Source organism: Stegostoma tigrinum, chromosome 31, assembly GCF_030684315.1.
Source record: "Stegostoma tigrinum isolate sSteTig4 chromosome 31, sSteTig4.hap1, whole genome shotgun sequence".
NCBI lineage: Eukaryota > Metazoa > Chordata > Chondrichthyes > Orectolobiformes > Stegostomatidae > Stegostoma > Stegostoma tigrinum.
The window spans coordinates 26762456-26775077 of record NC_081384.1 but is presented as its reverse complement, the minus strand read 5'-3'; the positions used below and the strand labels follow the sequence as shown (position 1 = coordinate 26775077).

General features: G+C 40.7%; 1 long non-coding RNA gene across 1 annotated transcript in view; it reads left to right on the top strand.

Moving 5' to 3' along the window:
* LOC132206114 (uncharacterized) overlaps window positions 1-12622 on the top strand; it is an 82390-nt gene that overhangs the window by 25053 nt on the left and 44715 nt on the right. Inside the window, exon 2 of the long non-coding RNA XR_009442835.1 lies at window positions 10781-10978. This is a non-coding gene — a long non-coding RNA (uncharacterized LOC132206114). The remainder of the gene's footprint in view (window positions 1-10780; window positions 10979-12622) is intronic.

The following is a 12622-nucleotide window of genomic DNA, read 5'->3' as shown; positions in this document are numbered from 1 at the left end:
AAATTTTTCCCTTCTTCCATCTTGGATTGCCCAGACCTAAGGCTGGAATCAAACCCGAGTCCCTGGCATTGTGAAACAGCAGTAATAACCACAATCACATTTTTAAAATAAATTGAGCAGATGCAAAATGGATCCATTCAGAAGAAATTGCTTAATGGCCATTTTTGCTGTCTTAATTTTCAAAGGACCGTGGTCAATGAAAGAACATCAGGAGACTGGAAACCATTTTGTTAGTTTTGTCTGCATTTAGTGCGATTGGTTAATGCATTCACTACCTGGATATATAAGTTCAGCTGCTCAAACAGGCTGCTATGTTGCCAAAGTCAGTTGGAATGCATGAGGTTCAGTCTTTAATATATGTTGATTTCAGCACACTCAAAGCTGAGATGACAAATGGAATGTTACAATTTGATTGTCCCTCTCGGTTCATGAATTTTTCAATGTCATTTTTCTCTCGTAATTCTACAAAAGTGGTTACATACAGACATCAAACAATGGGAGGGATATGTTGACTAAATAACTTTCTGAGGAAGGGTCACTGGAGCTCAAAACATTAACTCTGACTTCTCTCCACACACCTGCTGAGCTATTCCAGCAAATTCCTGTTTTGGTTTCCAGCTATCCGAGCAGTCGCTGTATAAAAAGAATGGTCCTAGTGGAAATGTGCCTTCAAACAATTGATGCCTTTAAAAGCAAGCTTAGAAAAAACCTGAAACAAGTAATTACTCTAACCCTGCTTTCTTCTTTTCTGGAAGCTGAACGGGGTTAAGAACCAGACTGAGCCGAAGACCAAATTTCAAGTAAAAGCTAAAATCAGGGAAAAGGTATGGAACAGAAAACGAGATAACCCCTAAATAAATTTAAAGATTATTTCCAGAAAGAATCCATCAGAAATAAAACTAACAAAAAGTATCAACATATGGGAGATCGCAGGGATGAACAAGGGAGTCATAAGATATTAGGAATAGTATAGAAAAGTGGAGGTGAGGCTGCAGTCAGATTAGGCATGATCTTATTGAATGATGGAGCAACTTTGAAGGCCTGAATGGCCTACTTCTGCTCCTAATTTGGATGTTCACATCAAAACATATTAAACAGACGGAATGTAACAGAACAAATTTGTACGGAGACCTCAGTTATCTGTAGGAATGACAGGATAGTTATGGTAGGGGTTTTAACTTTCCAGATATAGATTAGGGTTGCCTTAGTGTTAAGGGCTTGAATAGAGAGGACCCACTTAAGTGCGTACAAGAAAATTTTCTGAATCAGTGTGTGGATGTACCTACCAGAGAAAGTGATAAACTTGACCTACTCTTGGGGACTAAGGCAAGGCAGGTGACAGAGGTGACAGTGGGGGAGCACGTTGAGACTAGTGACAATTACTCTATTAATTTTAAAAGATAGATTGGATCTAAAAGTTAAAGTTGTAAATTAGAAGATAGCCAATTTTGATGGTATTAAGCAAGAACTTTCAGAAGTTGATTGGGGGAAGATGTTCACAGGTAAAGGGATAATGGAGAATGGAAAGCATTCAAAAATGAGATAACGAGAGTTCGGAGACAGTATGTTCCTGTTAGGGTGAAAGGCAAGGCTGGTAAGTGTAGGGAATGCTGGATAACTAGAGAAATTGAGGTTTTGATCAAGAATAAGAAGGAAGAGTATGTCAGGTATAAACAGCAGGGATTTAGTGAATCCCTAGAAATGTTTAAAGGCAGTAGGAGTATACTTAAGAGGGAAATCAGGAAGGCAAAAAGGGGACATGAAATAGCTTTGGCAAATACGTTAAAGAGAATCCAAAGGGATTCTACAATTATATTAAGGGCAAAAGAGTAACAAGGGGACAGAATAAGGCCCCTTAGAGATCAACAAGGTCATCTACGTGTGGAAGTGTAGCAGGTGGAGTAGGTACTATACGACTGTTCACTGTAGAAGAGGTTACGGAAGATAGAGAACATGGAGAAATAAATAGAAACATCTAGAAAAATGTCCACATTACAGAGAAGGTGCTGGACATCTGAAAACACATAAAAGTGGATAAATTTCTGGGACCCGATTAGGTGTATCCTAGTAGAAGTTTGCTTTTCTGACTGGAGGCCTGTGACCAGCAGCACGTCACTAGAATTGGTGCTGAGTCCACTGCTTTTTGTCATTTATATAAATGATTTGGATGTGAACGTAGGATGTATGGTTCGTAATTTTGCAGATGACACCAAAATTAGTGCTGTAGTGGACAATGAAGAAGGTTACCTCAGAGTACAATGGGATCTTAATCAGATGAGCCAATTGGCCATGGAGTGGCTGATGGAGTTTAATTTAGATAAATGTGAGGTGCGAAATTTTGGAAATGCAAATCAGAGTAGGGCTTATACTCTTAATGGAATGATCTTGGGGAGTGTTGATGAACAAAGAGACTTCACTTTGTTATCTTGGATTCTTCAGCATCTGCAGTTCCCATTATCTCTGATCACAATTTTAACCTCACTGCAAAGCCTCTTCCAGGATGCCTAACCTGAAGAAGTTACCCTCCTCCCTCCGGACCAACCTCAGGGGATCTCTCTCCCACTGCAAATCTCTTGTCATCTCCCTATTTACTTCAGAATCCTCTCCCCATCCCTCTTTTCTGATGAAGGGTCTAGGCTCAAAACATCAGCTTTTGTGCTCTTAAGATGCTGCTTGAGGGATATGGACTAAGTGCTGGTAGATGGGACTATATTTATTTAGGATATCTGGTTGGCAACGACCAGTTGGACCAAAGGGCCTGTTTCCATGCTGTACAACCCTATGAGTCTCTGACACTAAAAGCATGGGAATTCCTGGGTTTGAACATCATTGACAATCTCTGTAGAGTTCTGATTTCTGGCAAGTTAGAATTGCTGGCCAGTCATCTTGTTTACAGTGTCCTTAGCGTGTTATCCCTGCAGGGCTTAACCAGCACTGTTTAAAGTCAGGTGATTTTAGAATCATCTCTTTGTCAAGCGAACCAGGCAACATGCAGCCCCCTCCTCCTAAAAATCCAGCCTTGAAATCCCCAGTGATATGCCACCATGGGGCAACAGGGTGGCTCTGTGACTAGCACTGCTAGCTCACAGAACCAGGGGCCTGGGTTCAATTCCACCCTCGTGCCACTGTCTGTGTGGAGTTTGCACATTCTCCCTGTGTCTGTGCGGGCTTCCTCCAGGTGCTCTCACAGCCAAAGATGTGCAGGTTAGGTAGATTGGCCATGCTAAATTGCCCATAGAGTCCAGGGGTGTGTAAGGAGAATTAGCCATGGGAAACGTAGGGTTTACAGGGAAAGGGTACAGGGGATGGGACTCAGTGGGATGCTCTTTAGATGGACAGTGTGGACTTGTTGGGCCAAATGGCCTGTTTCCACACTGTCAGGATTTTATAATGATTTGATAAGCAAGAATCTCAACTTCCTAGACCAAAAACCAGAAAAATTGCAGATGAGTGAAAATCAGAACCAAAAATAGAAATTGTTGGAAAAACTCAGCAGGCCTGGCAGCAGCTGTTCAGTGAAAACAGAGTTAATATTTTGAGTTAATTCTGAAGGAGGGTCAGTGGACCTGGAACATTAACTTTGTTTGCCTCCATAGATGCTGGCAGACCTGCTGAGTTTCTCCAGCAATTTCTGTTTCTATTTAATCTTCCTATCTGTTTCCCATAGGCTTATCACAATCTGTTTACTGAAACACTGTTTAATGTTTTCTGTAAGAACAGACAGATTTCACAAAGGAACAGGAGAAAATCTATAGCGCACGCCATAGGACAAAGATCTGCTGTGGAGGACCGAAAGCTAATAATTAAATTATTGGCATGTGTGGTACACCACAGGCAGATTGCAAATGTTTCCATTTGTAACTAATTGCTAAGGAGGAAAACAATACCTTGGTGACATTTCTGGAGTTAAAGATACCATTTGTTGATTTGTACAAGAATTCTGAAGCTCGTCATTTGCTACTGTTCAAGTAACTCGTTGAGTTCCAAAAATCACAGATAACTGAGATGTACATGATGAATCTACAGCAGAACTCCATATGTTCAAGTAAGAACAGTGTCTGACTGGGTGCGAGATGTGGAGATGGTTTTTGACATGTGCCTGCCAACTTTATCATTCTGGGTAGTGGAGCTTATAGGTTTAGGAGACGCTGTCACAACGTATTGGGATTGTTGCTACATTGTATCCTGAAGACCATATGGACTTCACCCACAGAGGTAGGTAAGTGAAATGTTTCAAAATGCAGGTCATGTTGGTTCATAATGTTGTTCAGATGCACGTATAAAATGCTAAATGCACTTTCTTTAACTGTTGAATAATAACCCATAATTTGTGAGGTCAAATAATTGATAAGGTTCTTATTACACAGAATTACTCTAATCATTTGTGAGGTAATTCACTTTTGCCGTGCTAATATCTAACATCTTTCAATAAGTTTTATCTTCATTGAATTCTATTTTTCATTGGGCCTTCAATAATAAATTATTGCCATTCTTAAGCTTTAGAAATTTTACTGATCTTTATTAACAGCAAAGTACTGACCATAATGTTGGAAGGTTGTGGGAGTGTGCTATTTGTTTGCAGCAATTCTCATTATGTCAACTATCTGAGCTTCAAAATTAAAGGCATTTCTGCATCCTACAAATTTCTGGATCTAGCATCTGTGGTGGTCAATGTTTAATTTCCTATATTTAATGTAGCTGCAGTATTTTAGGTACCAGAATTGTACAGCACAGAAGGAAGTAATTCAATTCATTAATTCTGTGGTAGCACATATCTCAACATGAACTATATAGTCTAATTCCATTTGTGTGGTTACTTTCCAAATTCTTTAATATTCTTCCTTTTCAAACAACCTCCCTAATTTCCTTTGAAAGGAATTCATGATCTCTATTTCAATGTCAGCTTGTGCTAAAACAAAATCCCATACTTAAGTTGCAGTCTTTGTAAAAAAGAAATGTTTTTCAAACCTCCCCTGCAATTTTCTTTGTATAATTATCTTAAATTTGTGCTCTATCATTACCAGTTTCCTCATCCAATGGAAACACTCCAAGGTATTTACCTTATCAGAATTCTTCATAATCTTGAAGGCCTCTCCATGTTTACTCCTTAAAACTCTCTGCTTTAATGAAACAAAAGTCCCAATTTTTCTCGTCTTTCATTATAATCAAAGCTGTTGACTTTTGACAACTACTTAGTGAACCGACATGGCATTTTTTCCCATTACTTTTATACCTATCTTGACACTATCACTCTCTATTGAACTAGCTTCCCATATCTCTGGATAAAATACAAAGGAGTTATTTTAGCTTCATGTGACCAAGGGATTGCACAGTAAATGGAAGGATACTGATTATCGTGGGGGAACATTAATGTTCATACCACATTGCAGATGGAGTTCCATTTGAATAAATGCAAGGAATTGCATTTTGGTGAAATAAAAAAAGACAGGACTTGTATGATTAAAAATAGGGCCTTAGCTTGTGTTCTAGAACAGAAATGCCTGTTAGAGGTTTACAAAAACGTGAGGGGGTAAAGATAAGGTGAATGGCAGGTGTTTTTTCCCTAGAGTGGGGGATTTCAAAAATAGGGGGCATATTTCTAAGGTAAGAGGAAAAAGATGTAAATAGACAATGTGCAATTTTTTTAGACATAGCATGATTTGTGAGTGGAATGAACTTCCAGAGGAAGTAGTGGATGCATAGGCAGTTACAATCTTTAAAAGACATTTGGATAAGTACACTAATAAGAAATTTTTGGAGGGATATGCGCCAAGTGCAGGCAGGCAGGAAAAGTTTAGTTTGGGATTATGATCAGCATGGAGTGGCTGGACTGAAGGGGCTGTTTCCATGCTATATGACTTTGTGCTTGCAGCCACAAACTGTGTGGCCTCAGTAGTTTGGGTGGAGACAAAGAATTCTATTCTAGCTTACAGAGGGACCAGATATATCTAAACCAGTTTTCTGAGACCCTAGTAATTTGCCTGATCAAATGTAGTTATACTTTTTCATGTAATAAACCAAGCACAATGCTTCTTGTATAGATATCCTATGCTGGTGCATCATCTGCTTCTAACCACGAGACAGGCCTGATACAAAGTAGAAGAGAATTAATGGCAGTAAACAACCTCAAGTGACCTTTAGCCCAGTTCTACATACTGCTAGAGGTGGCAAAAAAATGACAAGGTACTGTGAATGGTCATCTGGGAAAATGCTACATGTTTGCTGTAGTGCAGATCTAATCATGAGGGGGAGAAATACAGAAGAAAATAAAGCATTTTAAGCATGTGAGCTTTTCATTTCAGAGCATTGGTGCTTTAAGAAGACACAAATTCAGCCAGCAACTGAAACATGTTCATTACTAGAGAGAGAGTCAGCAACAGACATGAATGAAGCAAAAATCCAAGCTCAGCACTCCAAAGAAAAAATGTCTTTCCAAAGCTGTGAAAACAGATGGAACTATAGATAACAAGCCCAAGATCCTTCAAAGAGGGGGCTGATGTGGATATGTTGGTGTTTTTTACATTTCTTTAAAACTTTCCCATTTTGGGCAGCACAGTGGCTCAGTGGTTAGCACTGATGCCTCACACCACCAGGCACCCAAGTTCGATTCCATCCTTGGACGACTGTCTGTGTGAGGTTTGCATGTTCTCCCTGTGTCTGTGTGGGTTTCTGCCAGGTGCTCTAGTTTCTTCCCTCAGTCCAAAGATGTACAGGTAGGGTGGACTGGCCATGCTAAATGGCCCATAGTGTTTGGGGTATGTAGGCCAGGTGTGTTAGCCATGGGGAAATGCAGGGTTACAGGGATAGGGTAGGGGAATGGGTATGGGTAGGATGCTGTTCAGGGGGCCACTATGGACACATTGGGCCAAATGGCCTGTTTCCACACTGTAGGGGTTCTATAAATTAATTAAAATTTCCAACACTCTTTGGATTCTGGAAAAGTTCCATCAATCTGGAAACTAGCAAATGTAGCACTTTATTCAAGAAAATAACAACAGAAAATTGTAGGCCAATTAACTTAATGTCTCTAATGAGGGTAAGTGTTTGAATCCGTTATCAAAGAGGTTATAGCTGTGAAGTTAAAAAGAAAAACAGGTAATTGGGAAAAGTCAGCCTTGTTTTACGCAAGGAAAATCACACTTAACAACTTTTTTGGAGCGACTTGCAAGATTGGATAAAGTTGACTTTCATAAGGCACTTGAGAGGATGCTGCACAAACGATTATTGTACACAGTAAGAGTTCACGATGTAGAGGGCAATATCTTAGCACGAACAGGAGATTAGTTGGCTGGCAATAAACAGAGTATGTGTATAAGTGGGTCCCTTGCTGACTGGGAGGATGTGATGAGTGGAATCCCACAGAGGTCTGTGCTGGGCATCTCAGCTTTTTAGAATTCATAACAATGGCTTTGATGTGGAAAGTGAAAACATGTTTACTAAATTTGAAAAAGAAATCCTTCCAGAGGCATTAAATGTTGTTAATCCATACGATGCCACAACCAAGCTTAAACAGTTCATGAATATCCACAAACACTCAAAGTTTTCCTTAGAAAAGTTTGAACATATTTCATATTAACAAGAAAATAACATAATTCAGCAACAGTGTGTTTATTATTGCTGCACAGGAATCTCTCACAGTCTGGATGTGCTTGGACATTTCCTCCAATTGGTTCAGAGACAATAGGAACTGCAGATGTTGGAGAATCTGAGATAACAAGGTGTAGAGCTGGATGAAAACAGCAGGCCAAGCAGTGTCTTAGGAGCAGGAAAGCTGATGTTTTGGGCCCAGACCCTTCTTCAGAAATGGGGGAAGAGAAGGGGGTTCTGAAATAAATAGGGAGAGAGGGGCAGGCGGATCAAAGATGGATAGACGAGAAAATAGGTGGAGAGGGGACAGACAGATCAAACAGGTGGGGATGGAGCCAGTAAAAGTGAGTGTCGACGGGGAGGTAGGGAGGAGATAAGTCAGCCCAGGGAAGATGGGCAGGTCAAGGGGTGGGCAGGCACGGGATGAGGTTAGTAGGTAGGAAATGGGGGTGCACCTTGAGGTGGGAGGAGGGGATAAGTGAGGGGAGGAACAGGTTCGGGAGGTGGGGATGAGCTGGGCTGGTTTTTGGATGCGGGGGCGAGATTTTGAAGCTTGAGAAATCCACATTGATGCCATTGGACTTCAGGATTCCCAAGCTAAATGAGTTGCTGTTCCTGCAACCTTCGGGTGGCATCATTGTGGCACTGCAGGAGGCCCAGGGTGGATGTGTCATCTGACGAATGGGAGAGGGAGTTGAAATGGTTTGCGACTGGGAGATGCAGTTGTTTATTGCGAACTGAGCGTAGGTGCTCTGCAAAGCAGTCCCCAAGCCTCCGCTTGGTTTCCCCAAATTAGAGGAGGCCACAACGGGAACAGAGGGTGCAGTATACCACATTAGCAGATAGTCCATGCGGGTACCCATGGCAACCCTCTTTGTCTGTAGGAAGTGGGAGGAATTGAAAGAGAAGTTGTTGAGGGTGTGGATGAGTTCTGCTAAGCAGATGAGGGTGTCATTGAAGAGGGACTGGTCAGGCCTGCAGGACAGGATGAAGTGGAGGGCCTTTAGGCCATCTGCATGCCGTCCCAATGCATCATCCTCCGACACCTCCGCCATCTGCAATCTGACCCACCACCAAAGACATTTTTCCCTCCCCACCCTTGTCTGCTTTCTGAAGGGACCACTCCCTCCATGACTCCCTTGTCTGCTCCACATTCCCCTCCAGTGCTACCGCACGCAGCACTTTTCCCTGCAATCAGAGGAAGTGCAACACCTGCCCCCACACCTCCTCCCTCACCGCATCCCTGGCCCCAAGAAGATTTCCCACATCAAGCAGATGTTCACCTGCACTTCTGCCAATGTGGTACACTGTGTCCGCTGTACTCGTTGTGGCTTCCTGTACATCGGGGAAACCAAGCAGAGGCTGCACCATCTTGGTAATGGTATTAGAAAATAAATGAAACAAGGCATTTATATATGATCATTGAATTCAGGACACCGCAAAGCTCTTTACGGCCAATGAAATATCTTTAAAATATAGTCGCTGTTGTAATATAGAAAAATAAGTCAGTCAGTTTGAGATGATGACTGAGCTTTCCAAATTTGCGATACTGGCTAAGCGATTAGGGCGATCATGGGGAAACTCCATTGCTTTTCCTCAAGTAACCTTATGAGATTTATCATATCTACTCAAGATGGGAGGGAGTACTCCAATTAGCATCTTTTCAAAAGGATAGCACCTTTGACAAAACGGCATTCCCTCAGGATTGCATCAGTATCGGGCTAGTTCATGTTCAAGACTGGAGAGGAAGTCAAACTCATAAGCTTGTGAGGAGAGTGTGCTGCCCTTTTATTCACCGAAACTAACAACATTACCATCCAGAACAAATTGTGATTTAGAATTCCAATAGTCTATTTGTGGCTTGGCGTTGGTGGTATTGATGAAAGGGGCGTAAGAGGTGAGAGAATCACCGTGTAAGTTCTTAGATTGTCAAAAGGAAAACCATTGACATGCTGGTACTGTTCAGAAAAGGATGATCTGTTATTATAGCTAGTGTGGCTGACAGATAGCCCTAGTCGTCCCAACCTCAACTCTCAATGCCCTCAATACAAGCAGCCACTCATCTACAAGACAATTTTATTTCAGTTGAAACCCTGCCAGGACTTTCACAATATAGTGAGAGACAATAAATGCAGGCTGAGCAGTATCACCCACATCCCAAGAACAAGTAATAATTAAGAACACCTTCAATAAGCCCTCCTATCTGCTCAGTAGGAAGTACCAGTCCATGTATTTTAATTGGATTGCTCACAAGTTTAAATTCTTTGAAAAGCAAATTTAAACACACTCAGAGCAATTTCGAGATAGTGACTGGAGCACATTTCCTATAATTTTAAGTTCAATCAATGCACATTGTCGCTGCATTTCACTCACAGAAATGACAATGCAAACTGTCTGGATGTAACAGATAAGTAAACAAGCTTCAATATTACAAAGATTCAAACATTTGGATGCAGAATTACCAAGAGTTTCAGTATAAATATCCCTCTGGCCCTGGGATTATGGTATCACAAGAGAAAAAGATGCATTAATTCTGATGGAAGTTGGGAAAGGTTTCTTTTGTTCATTGCAGCAGGTTTGGAAGCGCTGAGAGAATAGGAGATAAGAATGCCTCTGCTTATGATGGGAAATCAGGTCACAAATGTGGTTCTACAAGATAAATTAAAATTACAATTTCCTCCAATACACTAGAAACAAAATATAAACAATGTTTAAGGGAGGTTTTTAATGTGAATACTATGAGATAACTAGAAATGAAAATATCAAAAAAAACTCCCTCCAACCCATCAAATTCTAATAATGCTCACCAACACTGTTTCCAGGAAATTTTTCATTTTTTTTCTTGAATTGACCCACAAAGCCTCTCTGACTGGGACAGAATTACCAGCTGGTCATGTTCTCAGGCTCAACACAAAAAGAATTTCACTGGGCTGACATTTCTCAATCCACAAAAATTGACGGAAAGGTCAAGCTTAGGTCAGCACTTGTGTTGGAAGTGCTTTTTTTTTGTAGAAACAGTAAATCTACTGCTTGTTGTGAAACAAAAACAGAAAGTGCCGGAGAAACTTGGCGACACTGGAAGCATCTGTGGGGAGAGAAACAGTAAATATTTCGGGTCCAGTGACCTATCTTCAGAATTAATGTCAAAACTAGCCATTGTTGTTGTGTTCTTAATTTTTGCTTGTCGTTGCAGGTCTATTGTCTTTGGGAGGTCAGCCTGACTAAGGTTTTGAAACATACATCGGTGACATTCAAGTGACAAATACAAGATTTCCAACATCGAGGGGCAAGTTAGGAATTAAAAATCATTCTCTTTGCATAATCTGTGAATCCAATTCTGATTAAGCAGTCAGAAGCAACACAGCAGATTCATACACTGTCTAATCAAAAGGTAACCATACATAATTTAATTTATTTTTAACTATTCTCTGGACATGATGTAGAAAAGAATGATGGGACTGAATTAGTCTCAAGAGAGATTTGTAGAAAACTAGAAAAATTCAAACTCCTCGGTTTTAAAAGGAGGGAAACTTATAGATCATAGAATCCCCACAGTGTGCAGGGCAGGCCATTTGTCCAATTGAGTCCACACTGATCCTCCAAACAGCATCCCATCCAGACACAATCCTGCCCGTATTGCTGTATCTCTGCATTTTCCATAGCTAACCCAGCATCCCTGCACACTATGGCCAATCCACCCAACCTGCACTTCCTTGGATTGTGGGAGGAAACTGGAGCACCTGGAGGAAACTCACACAGACACAGGGAGAATGTTCAAACTCCACATAGATAGTCACCTGAAGCTAGAATTTGACCCAGGCCCCTGGTGCTACGAGGCAATGTTGTTAACCACTGAGCCACCCGACTACTGCCAGGAAAATACTTGCTTGAAAAGAGCTGATCATCATTTTCAATTACGTTATAAATGTGAGATATGAAGGTCAAGGTACAAACTAGAAAAGGTGAGCTCAAGGCTGATTTCTTCCCATAGAAAATCTAGCAATAATATTCTGAGGGTGGTGGAGGCAAAAGTCTGAAATCATTAGAGAGAGCAATCTGTAATGATAGTAAACTTAGTTTCTAAACGAGGAAGAAATGTTTGTTCGAGTAGCCTGCCTCATGTACATTTTTCTTCGAGATCATTGTGACATGTAGTAACTCCAGTCATATTGCATCTGTTTAAGAATGATTCAATCTTCCAGGCAGACATGAGCTAGCATCAAATATCGAGCCACGTAGCAAGCCAACTTCAGGATATTCCATTAAAACTGGGACCACCAGGAAGTAAAGCACTAACTCCTTTTCACTTTGAGATTTTGGAATCATCAGACAGAAGAGAGGTTCAGATCAAGGTCTCAGAACTGAAAGAGCTCTAATCTAACCTATTTTAGCTCCCAGGCCCCGACCTGCACTTTTTATTATTATTATTGTTCATTTTAAGCCCTAAAACTTCAAACTTCATGCTAAACCAAACAAACTGTCAATTAAATTCTCTCTCAAACAGGGAATGTGCTGTTTTCTTGATTATTGCAAGATCTTTTAAAGAGGGAGAAACATGTCAGTGTGATTTATGAAGCAAAGTACTTCCTGGCTCCTTCCTAGTTATCTGAAGGATTTGCAAATTGAATTTTTATGTACAGTATTTCAATCCTCAGTACTGTTCAAGGAGTGAGGTTGCAGCTGTCTGCATTTAACAAATGTTTGTCCAGTCAATCAAATTCTTTAATGACAATGTTAGCAGACTCATAGACTGCCATTGAGTTAAAGACCATCTTAAAAAGCCCGGATTCCTGCATTCTTGCTGCAAACTATTGAGCTCATTCTTATCAATGAGATGATTATATTTTTCATGTTTTATTCTGATACTCCTTTCTCAACACCAGTTTATCCCAGTTAAAAGTAACTAATGTTACAATGATCACAGCTTCAGCCCAAGGGGTAAGTGAAGGATTGTCAATGGATTATGCAGATAACCATAGCCACCAGTTTTACATCATATGTTATATTTTGCTAAATGCTGATTAATTGCCAGAAC